General features: G+C 37.7%; 1 protein-coding gene across 47 annotated transcripts in view; it reads left to right on the forward strand.

Moving 5' to 3' along the window:
- Positions 1 to 19,775, forward strand: part of PTPRD (protein tyrosine phosphatase receptor type D) — a 2,173,792-nt gene that overhangs the window by 624,168 nt on the left and 1,529,849 nt on the right. The gene's annotated exons all lie outside the window — the stretch shown is intronic.

Genomic DNA, 19,775 nt, shown 5'->3' on the forward strand with positions numbered 1-19,775 from the left:
TCCATTTCTTCAAGGTTCTTGACTAGTTAATTACAAGTGTAATGTTTCTTTTCTCCATCCAATGTATTTTTTAACCTCTTACTATTATATACTCAAAATTTCTTACACAGTATGTATTGCTTAATAAGACAGTACAAAATGAAGTGTTAAGGATTGTGCTTCTGAATGAGGATACTAGAAATATCATTAACACTCATCAAATCAGCTGCCTCACTCTTCAGCCTGTCAGTTAACAAATGTAGTGGACTCCTACTGTCTTAGTGTGGCGAATGTGCATATAGTAAATACTCAAAATTGTGGCTTCACAATTTAATCAATAAATAGCAGATTTCTTTTCAATTATTTTTTATATTCTAATATAGAATTTTTCTACCTAGTGAAAAATATTAAAACCACTAGATCTGTATACATACTCTCTACCATAAGCATTAGAGAACATTTTTTCTCACCATTTCTTCTAAACAGAACATTTCACAAAAGCTTCTCCAATATGAATATAACATTATGAATTTTAGAAATTTCTTCTTAGTATACTGCTATGTCACACATAAGGGCATATCTCCTATATATTTATACATCTAAACAGTGTGTTTAGAGCATGGTTTCCATCTCTTGAATTTCTCAGGCATGGTGTACTTAAAGTAAATTTATTAAACAATACTCAGTTACATTTCACCTTATTGTGTTCTTTCAATCATCCTTCTGAGTGATATTGAGATAAAAAATGAAAGCACATTGTAAAACAAAGCTACCAACACCATGAAGACAGATCACTCACCACTTGTTCCAAACCTGGTGTAACTTTTAATTCTGTGTGACTCAAGAAAGTCTTTTAAACTCTGAACCTCAAATTCCTGAATAATAATAATTATTCCTGAATAATAATCACCTTTCATGAGCACTGTGGATTCAATGATGTAACATGTAAAATTATCAGGCATACTTCCTAATACGTAATTGTGCCCCACATGTTACCTTCTTCCACTCTCTCGACCTCTGCCTCTGCACTGTTTTTAATATCTTAGTACAGTGATTGTTTTTGTTTAGTGGGCATTCAGGGTGGGAAGAGGCTTACAGATCTAGAGAATGCCCGACTTCGTTTTCCTCTGAATGACTTAAACTTGGCTTATATTCTAATGCTTAAGAGTCTTTATCTAGATTAGTTTGTTGCCTTAATGCTATAATAGTGATAGTGATGGGAGTGACTAACATTTAGTGTAGGGCATGTAATTCTCAAAATAACTCAGAGGCACTGTTAGTAACTACAACTCAGAAATGATAAAAACTAAGGCAAAGTGTTCTTGAGACATTTGTCCAAGAGTGTCCAAATAATCCACAGATCCCAGGCTGTCCATTATGGAAATTGACTCAAACATTAAACTACCCTGGTACTCTATACTATACTCTCTGCACAGCATCACACAGGGAAGATTTCCACCTTTGGAGTCATGATATGTAGGGTCAGATCCTGAGACTGCTATCTCCTATATTGATCTTGAGTCTCTAAGCTTCTCTAGGACTCTTTATAATCTATAAAATGAGAGTAGCACTTATAAGAATTTATTGAGACAGTATACTTAAGTGCTTTGTTCAATAAGTTATACAGTGTAAATGAGGATTAAGTTAGCTATTCCTGTTAATGATTAGAAGCACCTATTATCTATCTTTTCTTCTTCTAAGCTTTCTCTAAAGCATTCATGGTGTGTGTGTGTGTGTGTGTGTGTGTGTGTGTGTGTGTGTGTGAATTTTCTCCTCTCCTCTGTCATCCTCAGGAACAACTGATACTAACCAAAGAAGCCTGCAACCAAAATAGACCATTATTTAGATATTGTACTTATCCTGAACCCTCATGGGGAAACCAGTGTTAGGTCAATGGAAAAGTAGACCACACAATGGAATGATATAATGTTGCCTCTTTTTATGCCAGTAGAATCACAAAGAATCTCTGAATCCCCTTAGCATAGCATATAGGGTCCTTCTCAGCTGGTTGGTCTACACATTTGATGGCATCTCCGACAATTTCCTGCTTCTGACATTCTGATCTCACACTGAGCTGCTCCTTTTTCTGCTAATATAGGACTACCTATCTTGTTTTTATTCCTTTCAGTTCCTTCCTCTATTCTCATGTAGTCTCTAAACAATACTCAAATAGCAAATACTATTTCTTCTTAGAAGGCTTTCATATTAAATCCACCTGCTCCAACAATCTTAAAATAGAATTGACACTTCTCATTCTTCAACTGAGATCTCACAGCACAGCACTTTATTCTTGTTTGTCTCTAGTATTTCCAGAAAAATTGTTTCTATTTTTAAGGGCAGTTTCCTAGGGTCTACCCAGATCTGAAAAAATCTGCAAATTTAGGCTCCATCTATGTGTTGTGTGTGAGCATATACACATGTGTGCCTATTTGAAGATCTTTTGCAAATCACAAAGTTCTTCTAAATTTACAATATGTTGAAATAAGTCAGTAAGACCATTACTGAGGTTCCAAAACCAAAAAACAGGACATGGATTTTTGTTAATGTTGCATTTGTTCATTAACATATTTTTATTTAAATAACCAGATAAAAGTGGGGAAGCCAAAATAAATGTTTACTATTATTCCCTCACATTCCAAATGAAAAGTAGGTTTAGTTAACTTAGATCTAATGAATATACCTTTCATTATATCTTCTGGTTTAAATACAAATCTGTGCTCACTTCAGCAGCACATATACTAAAATTGGTTTAAATACAAATCATATTAATTCCATAGTTATGCTACACAAACTAAGCTTTTATTGTTCCTCCAATTATGTTCTTAAGATGTATCACTTTGATCACATTCAGTTACAAGCAAGGGATGAAAACTGACTTTATCCTGAAGAAATGTAAATATAATCTAGCTTACTATGTAGTTTCATTAGATTTAAGAACTAAAATAAAAATTTTAAGCTAAAATAAAACTGTGAAAAGTTTATCAGAAAACAAGTTTTACCTCCCTCCTAACCTCCATAAGAAGTATTTACTCATATCCATTATGAATCCTGATTAATGTATAATTTTCTCCTTTTTCCTATTTCCTTCCTGAGCTCTTCTAAATTTTACTCTGCATCTTAAATAGTATGTGAAATGACCCAGAAAGAAGACTTTCTCATTTCTTTCCATTTGAGCTTCTATTTCTAAATCACGAAAAAAAAATTGACCCCATGACCCATACCTGTCTCAAATATATGACATGTTTTAAAGTAGAGACAGTAATGTTTCCAACAAGTTGCCCTATCCCTTTCCTTTCCGTCTTGGTAGTGATTAAACATATGATAGCTGGATTCCTTCACTCCCAAACCAAATTCATGTTAATTTGGCTACTGCTTTAGTCCCCAGTTTAAGAGACTAAATTTGAGTCCCCAGTTGAAGAAACTAGATATCTCTCAGATTCTATTTCCAAAACCATACAGGCACATGATGCACAAGGAACCGAACTTAAGTTTGATGCCTGATGTGCAGCAAAACCAATCACTGAGACCTTGAGTATGCCTCAAAGAAAGGGTTTTAGAAGCAACCAAACAAGGAAATCAGAGGGCAAGCCTCAATTCTTCCTCACCCAACTGAGATTAGAACAGGTTTTTATAATCCTAAGGGTTGGGATTGTATACACATTGATGAAAAGAGTTAGAAAACTCATGGCTATTCATGAGAAAATGTGGAGCATGCTTAAGTATGGAACACATTCCACATTCATTTTGGGGTGGGGAGAAATTAAAAGGAGGCAAATTTCAGCCTCTTACATCAGGACATCAAGGAGAGGTGCTTTGGGCTCTGAGAACAAACATAAACTGGGTGGGGTTTAGGGCTCCTTATCTCAGAGAAGAGATGCAGGGCATTGCTTGTTCACAGTCTGGAACCACATCAGTGACTTTCATTTGTGTCAGTCTGGCAGCTGCAGAGATAGCTAACAGAATTGTAAGTGGGGTCTGAAAAGAAATAATAGCTGATTGGGGAGAAACAGGTCTCTGAAAAGCAAGGTTTAAATTTGTTAGTTAGAACCTCATTAACCTTATGGGGCATGGTTTCACACACACTTGAACAAATGTAGTTTAAATAAGCTCTGATAAGCCATTTATATATTCATGTTTGAAAGAAATGCCCATATAAATGGAAACATAGGAACAGCACTTGTTTGTCTTCATGATAAGCAGAATGCTTTCAAGATTAAGAATTTTACTCGAATCTAAAATGTTTATGAACCCACAATGTTTAGTTTTTAATGTTGATGAATGCTTTGGCAGCCTTCTAAATAACATTGATAAAGTTGTGCAGAGTACCTTCCAAGAACTAATTGCAACCACAAGGTTACTTCTTTATATGTAAACTCTAAATCTTTTACATGATAACAGCTTTGTCTGTCTTGATCTGGACTTCAGGTTTTCATTACCAAAAGATAAGTTCTTTCCTTACTTTCTCCTGAAACATCTCCTTAAACATCAGTCAGCTCAACTTAATCAAAATTCAATTTCTTGATTGCATATTTTGTGCTGTCTTTTTGCATAGCAATGAGCTCTATACTGGCAAATATGCCAATCTCTGTGATGCAGCTACTCTATCTATTACTCTGATTTATTTAATGATACTACAGTCTGGTTTCTATCACAGTCCAATCATTTTCAATGAAGGAATTAAAATGTCAAACATAAGAAATTGTGTAGAAGGCAGAGGTTAATTACAAAAGAGACAACTCTATAAATATATAGGTATTTCTTTTTCCTCAGAGCCCATAGTATTCCCATTACTGTTAATGGGACTTACAGGGACCCACTGAGTGGCAAATAGACTTAGAATATTAAATCTTGGTAATCAGCAGTAACGGAAAATTAGGTGCATACAATTCAGTTTAATGGAGTCTAGTAAGTTGTTTTTAAATTTGTCTGAATTTGACAATGAATGTTTAATTCGTAGTATTAGATGTTTACAAAAGCATTAAAAAAAGACATTAAGTATGTCTGATTTGTTTTCTAACTTCTAAGTTTGATTTCTCTTGTTGCACAAGAGAATAGGAATAGGAAGAGAATATGAAAGCTTCTATTCTCTAGGATTATGAGATACCATTTAACTGTTGCACACTATTTTATTGCCCTGATAGATTCTTATCTTTCTGGTTTGACACATAAGTTTATACATCCTCATTCAGTTAGTTTAATCAAGTTATGGTGTATTGCATTTTGAAACATTTTGACTTTTTTTCTCTGATTGTAAACAATTTTTATTAGCCTCTTAGGTTTAAACCATGATTTCCAGTTAGTAAGATGAAATGGAAATTAGAAACCAGTTGTATGTATAATTTTAGCAGGTGAGAGATTAAACTTTGTGGAATTAGATGGGGATATGTATAACACCTAGTAGAATACCCAAGGCACACACAGCAGGGGAGGATAAATGGGAGGTTGGGGAGAGAAGGGAGAGATGACTACTAAGGATACAAGTTAGAGCAGCTGAGATTTCTTTAAGAGTTAGTATTTAACCAGAAATATATTAGTATTTTTCTATTCTAATAACATTTGTCAGCAAGCTGACCAAGATCAGATGCATCAACTGTCTACTTCACATCTATTCATTGTTTAGTCATCATACTTACTACCTCTGTATGATATCACAAATGAAATTAACCTTGAATGGCCCAAAATTATACACCTTAGTTACCTTCATTTCAATTACAGTGACCTACACATTTGTTAGCCTGACCCCTGGTGGCAGCAAGAGCAGCAGGCATGTCCACAAGCTCAAATGAACTAGCTACTTACAGAAAGTGTGTTTTGGTTAAAAATATCAGACTGTCGGGACTCCTGGGTGGCTTGGGCAGTTAAGCATCTGACCCTTGATCTCAGCTAGGGTCTCAATCTCAGTGTTGTGAGTTCAAGCCTTGCGCTGGGCTCCACCCTGGGTGTGAAGACTACTTAAATAATAAAATATATATACATACCAGAATAGAAGAAGGCATGTTGGCTGTGTCTTAAACTTCTTTGGCTTTGAAATTTCTAATTCTAGGTTTTGGTATGGAATACAAGATAAATATGGTAATAATTATAGTTGGGAAGAAAGATTGTTACTGCCTGTGAGATATTTACATACACAAATTGTAAATATATATGCATATATATGAGCAATACCTGACATTCATTTAACCTAAGTTTTGACTACATTGAAAAAAAGGCAATATTGGGGGTATCCTACTAATGAGGGGTATTGAGATAAAATATATGCTAAATCCTCAAGAATATTAATATTAGGCAACGGATGTAAATGTATGCATGTTTTAACCCATAGTAATCATATAGATTAATGGCAAAATCATTCACATAACTTTCCATCTTGACATCTTTTTTTCTCATCTTTGCATTAAAGTATATGCTCCATAAACACCTAAGCGTTTGCTGTTCCTAAACACTTCATGATGCTTCTAATCTTCCTACTATTAAGTATACTGTCTTTTCTACCCAGAATGTCCTCTCTGCATTTACCATCTGCTTGCTTAGTACGTTAAAAACTCCTGGCTGGGGATCCCTGGGTGGCTCAGCGGTTTGGTGCCTGCCTTTGGCCAGGGATTGAGTCCCATGTCGGGCTTCCGGCATGGAGCCTGTTTCTCCCTCCTCCTGTGTCTCTTCCTCTTTCTCTCTCTCTCTCTCTCTCTCTCTCTCTCTCTCTCTCTCTCTCTCTATGTGTATCATAAATAAATAAATAAATCTTAAAAAAAAAAAAAAAAAACCTCCCAGCTGGTTAGGATACCACATGTTCCTATATTACCGGGTATATATGTCTCTCTTATCAAATTATACTATTCTATATTTCTCTGCATTGCCCTTCTCACATTATGCTATATTTACTTTTCTATTGAGTTTTAAGAGAAATGATCATGTCTTATTCATCTTAATGTCCTATACCTGTAATCCAGTAAATGCTTAATAAAAAACAAATGAAGAAATAAATGAAAGGATAGATTTAAAAAAGCCTCCATCTTTATCTTAATGGACTTCTCACTGTACAGGGAACACTAGGACTTATCTGGACTGTTCATGCTAGGCAAAAGAGGCTCAGTGAGAGTTGTAGGAATGCATCGGGATTTTATAAAAAATCTGTATGACTCTATATAATAAGGTAGAATAAGATATATAAGTGGACACACAACCGAAGCAATAAATCATAGATACTCTGAATCATCTTACATTTCCCTTTTTTTTAGTGTCTGCAGAAAAATGATAGTATGGACATACTTTTGGATTCAGGTATATATCTGTATCCAATAGGATTTTCAAAACCACCTCTTGGCTTTTATTTGGCATTTTGTTAATTTCACTCCAATTTTTTTGTTTGTTTCAGTATTTTATTTTATTTTTTTCAAAGATTTTATTTATTTATTCATGAGAGACAGAGAGAGAGAGAGGCAGAGACACAGGCAGAGGAAGAAGCAGGCTCCATGCAGGGAGCCCAAGGTGGGACTGGATCCTGGGTCTCTAAGACCACACCCTGGGTTGAAGTCACTGCTAAACCACTGAGCCACCTGGGCTGCCCTGTTTCAGTATTTTTAGATGGACTGTAAAGAGAAAAGGACAAAGTCCTCATCTGACATAAGAAAAATAATGTTATACTGAGTGTATCATGGTCAGAAGTGACCAAACTGCTTTTCCCACGTGGCAATATAAATTAGCTTTTATAGAAAAAAATTATTTTTAATATAGATCAGAACTTAAAGGAATCGGAAAACACAAGGTGACAATTTCAATACAAAGTAAGAAAGTGTGGCAACACTGATATTTTCTAAAAGGGAAATAAGTATAGGTTAGATGAGCTTAATATTCATTTCCCTGACTGAAAGGTTCTATTAATCAATAAAATACATCATTTCCCTATAGATATAGCATAGAAATTATACACTAAATTTAGGAAAATTAGTATCAAGCAAGTAAGCCAGGATTTTTAGCTTTTCACTAAGATCTCTCTGTTTTTCCATGCAACTAAATGTAAATTAGAGGTTAAATTGTGAATAAAATACTTGTTCACCTAAATTACCCATACACTTTATATAAACTGTTCTTTCTGTGTCTTCCTCTGTGGTTGTGTTTACCTCAAGACTAAAATTGATCCAAGTTCCCACAGGGCTTTTGATGAAACTTTTATGCTGCAAAGATCTTTGATTTTTACATTCCACTTCCAATCTGTTTTGCATATTCTGCATTTTTATGTAAACGATTTGCCATTTGTTCACATTTTTGTAACTCCCTAAACTGAATTGTGGAAACAAACCAAACAGGCGATACTTTTCCTTAATATTAAAAATATTGGATATTTTTGCTAAAGCTGGACTCAGGAAGAAATTATTCTTATAAAAAAGGGGATTTGATTGCCCTTTACTGACCAGAAATACTGAAGAATCAATAGGAGAAAAATAATCTGTGTTTACACTATCAGAAGCTTTTACTGGGCAGATAAGCATGCTGGTTTAAAGAGCGATCTCTGAAAAAAATAAATAAATAAAAAAATAAAGAGCGACCTCTGAAGAAAATCCACACTCTAAACTGTGTTCTAAGGACTGTATGGGTTTGTCTTTTAGCGAGACCTACTAAAGATATACAATCACCTGTTTTCACTTTTCTCTTGTTTTTAACCCATCTGCTCAACTCTAGTCCTTATACCCAGCTACCTGACATCCCTTCAGCCTGGACAATTTGCATTTCTAACTCCAATACCTGAGCTAAACTCATTTACTTCCACATCTGCTCTTCCTGCTATTTTCCTAATTTCTTTAATGCCATCAATCTCTAGTCACCAGGATCAAATGTCTTTGATCCCACTCTTTCTTTCCCTACTTCCTTGTTCTCCATACCTGGCCTACCACCACTGCTGTCCTCCTCACCCTTGTTGTGCTTGGATTCTGTTCTCTTGCTGTCTTTACCCTCTCTTGCTGCTCTGACTTCTTTAACTCAATGTACTCCTTCCTTTCACATAATCCAGAAAACTGCACTTCATTACTGTTACTTCTGTATTTTATGAACTTTTTATTTAAGATCATCTAATCCTATTTCTTGATATATCTTTCTGATGTCCTCTCCCAATATTCACATTCCTATACTTTAAACTTTGATTAAATTGTGCTGTTTGCTGGACTCTGTGCAAACTCTTCCTTAAAAAAAAAAAAAAAAGATTTGATTTATTTATTCATGAGAGATACACAGAGAGAGAGAGAGAGAGAGAGAGAGAGAGAGGCAGAGACACAGGCAGAGGGATAAGTAGGCTCCATGCAGGGAGCCCAATGTGGGACTCGATCTCGGGACTCCAGGTTCACGTCCTGGGCCAAAGGCAGGCGCTAAACTGTTAGCCACCCAAGGATCCCCAAATTCTTCCTTTTTATGTCTTCATGAATTATATATCTTTGCTAGGATTTTTCCCAGCTAAAGATGGCTTTCTTTGCCTAATACTCTCTCCAGATCATATATTATTAGGAATATTTTTTTCTTGCCTGAACACAATTTTCTTCAAAAATTGGTGCACACAATTTTTGAAATTTATATCATTGAACATTAACAAAATATATTTTTTCTCTAACCTGCCTTTTTTCTGATATTATACTTTGCCATATCCGTTTAATATGGGTTAGTATTTATCTAATACATAATTTCCATCCTTTTATTTTCATTATTTTAATTCCTTAGGGCTTTGGTGTTCCTAATATGTAGCTCATAGCTGCTCTTCAAAAAAGATATTACTGTGTTTGTAGATATAGAAGTCTTTAATTGAAGTCTCATGTGAAAAGGGAGTAGGCAATCAAAGTACTAACACTATTCTGCATAAACTTAAAAAAATTTTTTTGAGAAATGAGTTATAATCAGACATTGTAGACTCTAGTTGCTCTCATTTTTCCTTGTATATGTATATACATGAGTTAGTATAAGTCATTATTGGAGGTTATATTCTCCAGGTTGGTTTGTTCCACCATTATTCTATAATTAACACTTGTTTTAATGTCCTCACATACATCAGTCAGTATATGCTACCTGTCCCCTCCTCGCATTGAAGTCCTTCAAGGCATGTTTCATGTCCTTCTTCCTGCACTGCATACTTTAAGTTTCTCCAGTGAGTTTTCTGTAGTAGTTAATTCTCAGTTTTTTTTTTCCTTTTTTGTGGGTTGTTTTTTTCTCTGTTTGTTTTTATAAAGCATCCTTTCTTTTACTCTTGTACAACAGGCACCTAGGTACAGATTTTGAGATAACACTATCTTTTCTCAGGCACATTAAAAATATTTCACTTCTTATATTCTTCAAGTAGTTGAAAATCTGGCAGTTTTGTTATATCTTTCTATGTCATGGGGATTTTCAAATATTTATAACTAATATCTTCATCACAATAGTCTAAATTGACATCATTCTGCTCTTTTCCTCCTTGTCCTTCCTAAATTTGAAGAGCCATGTCTTTTGACCATTTTGGAAAACATTGAGTCCATTACATTCTTAAAATTTCTTTCACTTTTGTCCTATTAAAACTCCTGTGAAATATTATTGCACCTTTTATTCAGCTGTTAAAATATGAAAGGACAGTGATATTATCTCTTTCTGAACTATTCAAAATTAGATTTACTTTGTATTTCATTATACTTGAGAATTATCTGAGTCGCTTTTAATTACTTTTTAATTTTTTAAAAAAAGTTTTATATTTACAGAAAATTCATGAAGATTGTACAGAGAATTCCCATATACCCCACGCTGAGTTCCCTCCTTAACATCTTACAATAGTATGATTCATTGTTATGATTAATAAACCAATACTGACACATTATTAACTGAAGTCCATATTTTTAAAACATTATGTATTTATTTTATATAGAGAGAGAGAAAGAGGGGGGGTAGGGAATAGAGGAAAAGACTCTCAAGCAGAGAGTACCCCACTACCACCCCCGACCAAACACCACTGCCGAGGGCAGAGCCTGACTTGGGGCACAATCTCATGACCCTGAGATCATGACCCGAGCCAAAATCAGGAGTCAGACACCCAAACCAGTGAGCCCATCTTGGTGTCCCTAAAGTCCATATTTCATCTCAAATTTCTTAGTTTCCACCTAATGTTCTTTCTCTGTCCCAGGATCTCATCCAGAATTCCACTTCACATTTAGTTGTCATTTCTCTTCAGGGTCCTCTTGGTTGTGGTAGTTTTTAGACTTTCCTTGATTTAATAGTTGTGAGTATTGGTTAGATATTTTGTAGGATGCCCATCTACTGGCAGTTGTCTGTTTTCTCAAGGTAACATTTGAGTAATCAGTTAATGGGAAGATAGCCCTAGAGATCAAATGCCCTTTTCATCACCTATCAAAAATATACTAACAAAATGAATTTTTGCTGCAGATGTTGCTCTTCATCATCTGATGCATTTTGTGTATTTTGTCCAGTATTTCCACTGTAAAGTAAGTCTTCCCCATACCTTTCTCGTTTCCATACTGTATTCTTTGGCAACAAGTCACTATGTACAGCACATACCTCAGGAGTAGGGAATTATATGTCACCTCCTCGAGGGGCAGAGTATCTATATAGTTTTTGTTTTTGTTTTTCCTTCAGGGGATGTTTATCTCTTCTCTCCATTTTTAACTTAATTATTTATATCAGTATATGTGCTCATTTATGCTTGAGACTATAATCCAATACTACTAATTTTATTGCTCAAATTGTTACCTTTCGCCATAGGGAGGATTTCAGTTGCCCCTGGGTTTCTTTGACATATCCCCACCAATGGGGATATATATATATATATATAGAGAGAGAGAGAGAGAGAGAGAGAGAGGGTTTTAAGTGCTTTTTTACATCCTGTCACTATAAGATACTCCAGGCTCATTTTGCATATATCTTACCCACAACTGAGAAACAAACATTACTTCAAGGAGCTCTAATTTCTTTTACTAGCTGCTGTTTGTTTCAGCAGTCAGTAAAAGACCCTCTTGGCTGACAGAGTAAGAACATATGTGTATATACATGAGTTAGTATAAGCATTTCTATAATTTATATGTCAACATGTATATTTACGAATCAAACTGAACATGAATTCAAAATATCTCCAGCTTAAAGTCCTTATCACATAGCTTCCTTTCCCTAGTTATCTGTACAATCCCATAAGAACAGTGAGCAAACTAACTCCTATCTCCCATCCCTTTAGTTAGTTCGGTTCCAGTTATACATGTGTAATAACAGAATTGTTAACTGTTAATTGTTAACAGTACTTCTGTGGAGCTGCAATTTCAACTACTGTGCTTTGGTGTGGTTCCTTTTGTCTCTAATATTATTTATTTACAAAGTTACGTAGGTCACCTTTCTTCCTCTTTCCCTTCAGTGTGGTTGTTTCAATATATATATATTTTTAATTTTACTTATTTAGGGATGCCTGGATGGCTCAGCAGTTAAGCGTCTGCCTTCGACTCAGGGCGTGATCCTGTAGTCCCATGATCAAGTCCCAAATCGGGCTCCCTACATGAAGCTTGCTTCTCTCTCTGCCAATGTCTCTGCCTCTCTCTCTCCCTGTCTCTCATGAATAAATAAATAAAATATTTTTTAAAAAGTTTACTTATTTATTTGAGACAGAGAGAGCACAAGCAGGAGGAGGGGCAGAGAGAGAGGGAGAAGCAGAGTCCCTGCTGAGCAGGGAGCCTGACATGGGGCTCCATCCCAAGACCTTGAGATCATGACTTGAGCCAAAGACAGATGCTTTGCCAACTGAGCCACCCAGCACCTCTCAAATATTCTATAGTATAGTAAGATTCTCTCTCTTTTATAGATTTTATTTATTTGTTATATGTGAGGGGCAGAGGAGGAGGGAGAGCCTGCTGTGGGTCTTGATTTCACAACCCCTAGATCTTGAGCTGAGCTGAAACCAAGAGTCCAACACTTAACCCACTGTGCCACCCAGATACCCCACATAGTTAGATCCTCTTACAGTAGTTAACATTGTTTCTGACATCCTTGATGCCCCAAACAAGTTTTCTTAATTTCCATACATTGTTTAACTCTAGATGCTGTAAAGTTTGGACAAATATGTACTGTTCTGTATCTATCATTACAGTAGCAGACAGAAAATCCTTACTGTTCTAAAGATCTCTGTACAAGTTTTGTACTTTTTTCCCCTAGCTGATGAGAGTAATCCTTCTTAAACATCAATTTTTAATTAAATGCACATGGACTTCAACCTTGTATGAAGTTCTCAAATCCAACTTTCCACCTAATCTGAGACACTTAACCTAATCTACCTTTATCTTTTATTCTGTTTTGACTCTTAATTGGTTGGAGACATGGACTATCCATTTTCTGTGGGTAGTTATACCCAATTTTCATCATCTGTGGGTAGTTTATACCCAATTTTCTTTACATTTTCATCTAACATGAATTTTAAGTGGATATTCTAACACATAAATTTGTGTTTTTCTCTTGTAGTTGTGTGGAAGAAGTTTGGCTATTTACTTTCTTCATTGCTGGAAAGACAAATCTCTCTTTGCTTTCTTTTGACCTACTAATAGATTGGTCTGTCACTGTTACTGTGTAACTAGCTACTAGGGTAATTTTCATGTCTGATTCACCTCTCTTTTTCCCTTTTTAATTACCTGAAATAATTATTTGTGAAAAATAAGTACTTCAAGAATACAAGATTAAATGTATGGCAAATTCTTTTCTTTTTTTTTTTTTTTTTTGTATGGCAAATTCTAAATTGTGTCATAAAACTTACCTTTTTGAATTTTGATCCTTTTTAATATTACTCAATTATTTCTCCATGAAACATAATCAGTTAGTTCAAAAGTCCCAAGCATAGATTAAAAAAAATTTCCAAATCCAAGTAGTGCTTATTATTATTTTTTTAGCTTTAAATTCAATTTGCCAACATATAGTATAACGCCCAGTGCTCATCCCATCAAGTGCCCTCCTCAGTGCCCCTCACCCAGCTACTCCATCCCCATCATCCTCCTCCCCTTCTGCAATCCTTTGTTTGTTTCGCAGGGTTAGGAGTCTCTCATGGTTTGTCTCCCTCTCTAATTTTTCCCACTCAGTGGGAAACAATCCCTCATAATCCCTTTCACTATTTCTTATATTCCATGGATGAGTGAAACCATATGATTGCCCTTCTCTGATTGACTTATTTCCCCTCAGCATAATACCTTCCAGTTCCATCCATGGTGAAGCAAATGGTGGGTATTCATCCTTTCTGATGGCTGAGTAATATTCCATAGTATATATATAGATCACATCTTCTTTATCCATTCATCTGTCAAAGGAAAGCAGTGCTTATCTGAGTGTTGTATTGTTTTCATATCCAAGTAGAAATTCTGATAATCTGACCCAGATTTTCAATACTAAACCCTACAATATATCTGTCCCAGATATTGTAAGAGATTTGTCTTATTTAAGTTTGACTTTAGCCAGTTTTGAGATAAGCTTCCCTGAGGTCCCCTTGCATTTTTTATTCCTCCATGAAAAGACAAAAACCAATATTACAAATAAATTGATTGGGGGGGAGGGGCAAGATGGCGGAGGAGTAGGGTCTCCAAGTCACTTGTCCTCAACAAATTACCTAGAAAACCATCCAATCATCCTGAAAATCTACGAATTCGGCCTGAGATTTAAAGAGAGACCAGCTGGAACGCTCCAGTGAGAAGAGTTCGCGCTTCTATCAAGGTAGGAAGACGGGGAAAAAGAAATAAAGGAACAAAAGGCCTCCAAGGGGGAGGGGCCCCACGAGGAGCCGGGCTGAGGCCGGGGCGAGTGTCCCCAGGACAGGAGAGCCCTGTCCCGGAGGAGCAGGAGCTGCACCGACCTTCCCCGGGGAAAGGCCTCCCGGGGAATTGGAGCAGGATCCCCAGAAAGGCGGGGATGCCCTCGGGCTCCCTGGGACAGTAACAGAGGAACTGCGCCCCGGAGAGTGCGCCGAGCTCCCTAAGGGCTGCAGCGCTCGGCGGGACCCGGAGCAGCTCGGAGGGGCTCGGGCGGCGGCTCCGCGGAGGGGGCTGCGCGGCCCCGGGAACAGCTCAGCGGCGGCGGCTCGGGCGGAGGAAGAAGCTCCGCGGAGGGGGCGGCGCGGCTCCGGGAACAGCTCGGAGGGGCTCGGGCGGCGGCTCCGCGGAGGAGGCTGCACCGCCGGGAGCGCGAATCCAACAGCGCAGGCCCCGGAGCACAGGGCGCCGGGACACAGCCCAGGATCCGGCCTCCCCCCGGGACAGGCAGAGGCCGGGAGGGCCCAGGACAGCGAGGACGCTCCTGCCTGGAACTGAGCAGATCAGCGGCCCCGCCCGGGAGCCCCCAGGCCCTGCAGACGGAGAGCCCCGGAGCTACTGCGGGGGCTGACTTCAGGGTCCCAGAGCTGCCCCCGCCACTGTGGCTTCCTCCCGGGGCCTCGCGGGGTGAACAATCCCCACTGAGCCCTGCACCAGGCAGGGGCAGAGCAGCTCCCCCAAGTGCTAACACCTGAGAATCAGCACAGCAGGCCCCTCCCCCAGAAGACCAGCGAGACGGACCAGTTCCAAGGGAAGTCAAGGGACTTAAAGTACACAGAATCGGAAGATACTCCCCGTGGTTTTTGCTTTTGGTTTTTTTTGTTTTTGTTTTTGGTTTTTTTTTTTTTGTGGTTTTTTTTTTTATTTGTTTGTTTTGTTTTGTGCTTTTTTTTTTTCTTTCTTTCTTCTTGATTTCTGATTGCTTACCCCGCCCCACCCCCCCTTTTTTTTCTTTTATCTCCTTTCTTTCTTTTTCTTTCTTTTTCTTCTCTTTTTCCCCCCCTTTTTTTTCCTCTTTCTCTTTTTTCTTTTTCTCTTTTATTTCCTTCTCTCTCTTTTTCTCCTTTTCCCAATACAACTTGTTTTTGGCCACTCTGCACTGAGCAAAATGACTAGAAGGAAAACCTCACCTCAAAAAAAAGAATCAGAAACAGCCCACTCTCCCACAGAGTTACAAAATATGGATTACAATTCAATGTCAGAAAGCCAATTCAGAAGCACTATTTTACAGCTACTGGTGGCTCTAGAAAAAACCATAAAGGACTCAAGAGACTTCATGACTGCAGAATTTAGATCCAATCAGGCAGAAATTAAAAATCAATTAAATGAGATGCAATCCAAGCTAGAAGTCCTAACGACGAGGCTTGACGAGGTGGAAGAACGAGTGAGTGACATAGAAGACAAGTTGATGGCAAAGAGGGAAACTGAGGAAAAAAGAGACAGACAATTAAAAGACCATGAGGATAGATTAAGGGAAATAAATGATAGCCTGAGGAAGAAAAACCTACGTTTAATTGGGGTTCCTGAGGGCGCCGAAAGGGACAGAGGGCCAGAATATGTATTTGAACAAATCCTAGCTGAAAACTTTCCGAATCTGGGAAGGGAAAGAGGCATTCAGATCCAGGAAATAGAGAGATCCCCCCCTAAAATCAACAAAAACCGTTCAACACCTCGACATTTAATAGTGAAGCTTGCAAATTCCAAAGATAAGGAGAAGATCCTTAAAGCAGCAAGAGAAAAAAAGTCCCTGACTTTTATGGGGAGGAATATTAGGGTAACAGCAGACCTCTCCACAGAGACCTGGCAGGCCAGAAAGGGCTGGCAGGATATATTCAGGGTCCTAAATGAAAAGAACATGCAACCAAGAATACTTTACCCAGCAAGGCTTTCATTCAAAATGGAAGGAGAGATAAAGAGCTTCCAAGACAGGCAGGAACTGAAAGAATATGTAACCTCCAAACCAGCTCTGCAAGAAATTTTAAGGGGGACTCTTAAAATTCCCCTTTAAGAAGAAGTTCAGTGGAACAATCCACAAAAAACAAGGACTGAATAGATATGATGACACTAAACTCATATCTATCAATAGTAACTCTGAATGTGAACGGGCTTAATGACCCCATCAAAAGGCGCAGGGTTTCAGACTGGATAAAAAAGCAGGACCCATCTATTTGCTGTCTACAAGAGACTCATTTTAGACAGAAGGACACCTACAACCTGAAAATAAAAGGTTGGAGAACCATTTACCATTCAAATGGTCCTCAAAAGAAAGCAGGGGTTGCCATCCTTATATCAGATAAATTAAAATTTACCCCGAAGACTATAGTGAGAGATGAAGAGGGACACTATCTCATACTCAAAGGATCTATCCAACAAGAGGACTTAACAATCCTCAATATATATGCCCCGAATGTGGGAGCTGCCAAATATTTAAACCAATTAATAACCAAACTCAAGAAATACCTTGATAGTAATACACTTATACTTGGTGACTTCAATCTAGCTCTTTCTACCCTGGATAGGTCTTCTAAGCACAACATCTCCAAAGAAACGAGAGCTTTAAACGATACACTGGACCAGATGGATTTCACAGATATCTACAGAACTTTACATCCAAACTCAACTGAATACACATTCTTCTCAAGTGCACATGGAACTTTCTCCAGAATAGATCACATTCTGGGTCACAAATCGGGTCTGAACCGATACCAAAAGATCGGGATAGTCCCCTGTATATTCTCAGACCATAATGCCTTGAAATTAGAACTTAATCACAACAAGAAGTATGGAAGGACCACAAACACGTGGAGGTTAAGGACCATCCTGCTAAAAGATGAAAAGGTCAACCAGGAAATTAAGGAAGAATTAAAAAGATTCATGGAAACTAATGAGAATGAAGATACAACCGTTCAAAATCTTTGGGATGCAGCAAAAGCAGTCCTGAGGGGGAAATACATCGCAATACAAGCATCCATTCAAAAACTGGAAAGATCTCAAATTCAAAAGCTCACCTTACACATAAAGGAACTAGAGAAAAAGCAACAAATAGACCCCACCCCCAGCAGAAGAAGAGAGTTAATTAAAATTCGAACAGAACTCAATGATATCGAGACCAAAAGAACTGTGGAACAGATCAACAGAACCAGGAGTTGGTTCTTTGAAAGAATTAATAAGATAGATAAACCATTAGCCAACCTTATTAAAAAGAAGAGAGAGAAGACTCAAATTAATAAAATCATGAATGAGAAAGGGGACATCACTACCAACACCAAGGAAATACAAACGATCTTAAAAACATATTATGAACAGCTGTACGCCAATAAATTAGGAAATCTAGAAGAAATGGACGCATTCCTGGAAAGCCACAAACTACCAAAACTGGGGCAGGAAGAAATAGAAAACCTGAACAGGCCAATAACCAGGGAGGAAATTGAAGCAGTCATCAAAAACCTCCCAAGACACAAGAGTCCAGGGCCAGATGGCTTCCCAGGGGAATTCTATCAAACGTTTAAAGAAGAAATCATACCTATTCTACTAAAGCTGTTTGGAAAGATAGAAAGAGATGGAGTACTTCCAAATTCGTTCTATGAGGCCAGCATCACCTTAATTCCGAAACCAGACAAAGACCCCACCAAAAAGGAGAATTACAGACCAATATCCCTGATGAACATGGATGCAAAAATTCTCAACAAGATACTAGCCAATAGGATCCAACAACACATTAAGAAAATTATTCACCATGACCAAGTAGGATTTATCCCTGGGACACAAGGCTGGTTCAACACTCGTAAAACCATCAATGTGATTCATCATATCAGCAAGAGAAAAACCAAGAACCATATGATACTCTCATTAGATGCAGAGAAAGCATTTGACAAAATACAGCATCCATTCCTGATCAAAACCCTTCAGAGTGTTGGGATAGAGGGAACTTTCCTCGACATCTTAAAAGCCATCTACGAAAAGCCCACAGCAAATATCATTCTCAATGGGGAAGCACTGGGAGCCTTTCCCCTAAGATCAGGAACAAGACAGGGATGTCCACTCTCACCACTGCTGTTCAACATAGTTCTGGAAGTCCCCGCCTCAGCAATCAGACAACAAAAAGACATTAAAGGCATTCAAATTGGCAAAGAAGAAGTCAAACTCTCCCTCTTCGCCGATGACATGATACTCTACATAGAAAACCCAAAAGCCTCCACCCCAAGATTGCTAGAACTCATACAGCAATTTGGTAGCGTGGCAGGATACAAAATCAATGCCCAGAAATCAATGGCATTTCTATACACTAACAATGAGACTGAAGAAAGAGAAATTAAGGAGTCAATCCCATTTACAATTGCACCCAAAAGCATAAGATACCTAGGAATAAACCTAACCAAAGAGGTAAAAGATCTATACCCTAAAAACTATAGAACACTTCTGAAAGAAATTGAGGAAGACACAAAGAGATGGAAAAATATTCCATGCTCATGGATTGGCAGAATTAATATTGTAAAAATGTCAATGTTACCCAGGGCAATTTATACGTTTAATGCAATCCCTATCAAAATACCATGGACTTTCTTCAGAGAGTTAGAACAAATTATTTTAAGATTTGTGTGGAATCAGAAAAGACCCCGAATAGCCAGGGGAATTTTAAAAAAGAAAACCATAGCTGGGGGCATCACAATGCCAGATTTCAGGTTGTACTACAAAGCTGTGGTCATCAAGACAGTGTGGTACTGGCACAAAAACAGACACATAGATCAATGGAACAGAATAGAGAACCCAGAAGTGGACCCTGAAATGTACGGTCATCTAATATTCGATAAAGGAGGAAAGACTATCCATTGGAAGAAAGACAGTCTCTTCAATAAATGGTGCTGGGAAAATTGGACATCCACATGCAGAAGAATGAAACTGGACCACTCTCTTTCACCATACACAAAGATAAACTCAAAATGGATGAGAGATCTAAATGTGAGACAAGATTCCATCAAAATCCTAGAGGAGAACACAGGCCACACCCTTTTT

Source organism: Vulpes vulpes, chromosome 12, assembly GCF_048418805.1.
Source record: "Vulpes vulpes isolate BD-2025 chromosome 12, VulVul3, whole genome shotgun sequence".
In the NCBI taxonomy this organism is placed as follows: Eukaryota; Metazoa; Chordata; class Mammalia; order Carnivora; family Canidae; genus Vulpes; species Vulpes vulpes.